This window comes from Arachis hypogaea, chromosome 9 (assembly GCF_003086295.3).
Source record: "Arachis hypogaea cultivar Tifrunner chromosome 9, arahy.Tifrunner.gnm2.J5K5, whole genome shotgun sequence".
NCBI classification, from domain to species: Eukaryota; Viridiplantae; Streptophyta; class Magnoliopsida; order Fabales; family Fabaceae; genus Arachis; species Arachis hypogaea.
The window spans coordinates 78,958,754-78,962,146 of NC_092044.1; positions in this window are offsets into that span (position 1 = coordinate 78,958,754).

Here is a 3,393-nt window from a genome sequence, read left to right on the forward strand (position 1 = left end):
ATTTAATCTTGATTAATTGTGTTTGAGTTGTGTGATTATGGTATGGTTTGTATGTGCTTGAAATTTATGATTTATATGAGTGATTCTTGTTGAAAATTTGGTGAAATTTTGATGAAATTTGATGAAATTCAAGCATTGAGTTTGTGTTCTTGGATCAGCTGGAAAATGAAACCCTAAGCTCTAAATTGAGGTTGAATTTGTGTTGAAATCATGTGGAAATGATGGGGTTTTAGTGGCTGGGAATTTATTATGAATTATGGTAAAAATCGGTTGCTGAAAAGACTGAAAAATAGGTGAAAATAGAGAAAGAAATCTGAAGAATTTACGAAGAGCACGAAGAACACTTTGAGTGAGATGAAGAACATGGAAGAACAGGCCTTAGATCTTGAAAAGGGCAAGGAAGTAAAGTTTTTGGTATTTGGAGGGTTATTTGGTAATTTCTGAAAGTTAGGATGGTTAAAGTATAAATATTAAAAGTTACGGGTGGAAAAAAGTGAATTTTAAAGGTTAAAAGTTAAAGTGGGGTAATTTTCGAAAATTTAATGATAAAATAATAAATAATAATAAAATATTAAATAATAATATTTAATTAAAAATAATATTTTAATAAAAATAATAAAATAATGTGGAAAAGGCAGTTTTCTGTAAAAGCTTTAGAAAGACAACTTTAAGTGTAGAATCTCATAATCACCTTCATAAAACACTTAGGGAGTGGTAAGAATATATTAGTGAGGCAAAGATAAAAGAAAGATAGAAAGTTAAAGAAAAGATAAAAACCAAGGAAAAGTTTGTAAAGTTTTAATGACAGAAAAACAGAAAGAGATTAGTGAACGAACTAGGATAACATAGTTAGTCCTTGAGTTACAACTAGGGTTAGGTATTATATGAAAAGTTAAACTATTTCAGTATAGACTTAATGAACCTATACTTGGGACAGGCTAACTATTCATAGCGAAATTTACATAAGCTTTAAATACATACGTTAAGCAGAGAAATCAGAGCAGAGTAAAGTAAAAAGATAAAAAAAAAAGAATAATATAAATACAGAGGAAAGAGTACTCAGAAAAAAGCAAAGAGATACAGAGAACAGAGTAACCAGATCAGAGTAAAGAGACATAGAGAAAAGAGTAATCAAAGCAGAGTAAAAAGACAAAAAGAAAAGAGTAATATGATAAAGAGAATAGAAAATAAGAGCAGAGGACCTGTTGAAAGGTCATTTGTTGCTTGAGACAACCAAGAGATGTTTGTTTATTCATTTGTTGCACTAAGGCAACTCCTGAGATATTTGTGTGTTCATCTACTGCATTGAGGCAATCAGATAGATGGTGGTACGACCACTGAGAATGCTTTCCTGGGATACCTTGCTATAATGCTTTACTGTAAGACAGAGGTTGCTTACAGAGGTATCAAGATCAGTGTGTTCCTGTAAGACAGAGGTTGCTTACAGTGAGTGTGTTGGGCGTATATCGGCTAATAAGTGCCGCCCTGCAAGACAAAGGTTGCTTGTAGTGGATACCCAGCAAGACAAAAGTTGCTTGCAACGGGTATTGCCAACAGAAAAGCCTTATCCAGACAGAGGTTGCTGGGTAACATCGGGAGCGAGTTAGTAACCAACAAATGAGCTCATTACCTGCACTAGGGCTAGACATGCATCATATTTGGTTGTGCATTTTCTCTGTTATGATTGCTGTTTGAATGTATGCTTTCTTTGTTTATATTCTATTCACTGTGTCTGTGTTTTATTTTCTTGTATTCTTCAGTTTGTGTTCTCCTATCTGTTTTCTCTATCTTCTCTATTTATCTGTATCTTTTATTTACTGCTTCCTGTATTATGCTATTTTTTTGCTAAACAACATGGAATTAATGAACTTAACTAATAACCCCGCCCCTACTAAGAACTCCCCAATTTTTACCCCTTCTCTCTCACTTCCCCATTCAGATGGAAGCAATAGTACCCTTTCGTACTCCACTGATGATCGTCCTGCAAAGAAGATTCCGCTCTAGGTAGTCTTCTGAGTCTATAGTAAACTCTGTTACCTGTTTATATGTATATACTGTGAGACTAGCCAACGTCTACACCCCGTTTGTATGCAAACTTTAACTTAAATTCTATGTACGAGACTCCTGTTATGTGGCTACCTGATGAGGTACCAGAGAGATGTCATATGGCAATGACTGATCTTGGAGAGGAGTAGTAGATAATGTTTCACCTTTTGATGATGTTCCACCTGACTTGAGTTTTGAAGACCTAGTACCTACTTTCCCTCACTTTAGTAGTTTAGAGGGACTAGCCTGGGCGCCAGCTTAGGGACTTCTTGAACAAGTCAGGGCCTGGGATGTTGTATGTATATATATGTATGTAGTTATTATTTAGCTATATCTAGGGGTGTTCTAACTAAAAGTCTATACTCTAATAAAGGCTGGATCATGGAATGTTATCAAGTGCTTGAGATGTATTTATGTGTGGTTGTTTATAACTGTTTTATCTGTTATTATTTGTGAATTGATTATGAATGATTCTATTTATTAATCCAAACGTTTTCAAAAAAAATACCTCACAAAATAACTATGCTTTTAACAATGAATCAAGCTCATATTATTAATAATAAATAATAATTAGAAAGACAAGTTGGTAGCACTCAGTTCCTAGTATGATCATGACGTACCAGAAATTGGGTCCTTACAGGATTTCTCAGTTACATAGACATACAATACAGAAAAGAAAAACACAGATAAAATGGAGTTACAGCAATTAGAACAACATATAAAATATAAGCATAGATATTCAAATAGGCCAGCCCAAGTAATGCAAACTCAAACAAAATAAACAAATGCATATGATGTATGCCTGTCCTATGGTTGATGAGCTCATATGTCGGTTATACAGCCAACCCTACATGCCCGGTAGCTAACCCGAGCGTTGTCCCTCTGTTGCACACAAAAATCTCAACAGATTAGCTGACCGTTAGAGGGAGAGTGCCCTCTCACCATTAGAGCGATTAGGTGCCCTGTCACCATTAGCAATCAGAGAGAATTCATAAAGATATTCATCATAAATCACCCTTACTTCTCAAAATTATACCCAGACTTATACCCAGAGCAAGTGGACGATGCCATTGCATCTTCCTCGACTTCTCAACTCTCACCCGGAGCAAGTGGATAATGCCATTACATCTTACCCGAAGTGTCATTCAGAAATTCATTCCTATTCTTCTTATTTCTCATAACCAACCTCATCATCAAACACATCTCAACTCAGCCACATTTCTTTACTATTATCATTATCTTCATTATTTATTTCTTATTCAACATTACCAATGCCTCGTTAATTTAGTTAACACTTTGCAAAACCCTTTCAACTATCTCCTTAATTTATCTAACTAACTCATCCTC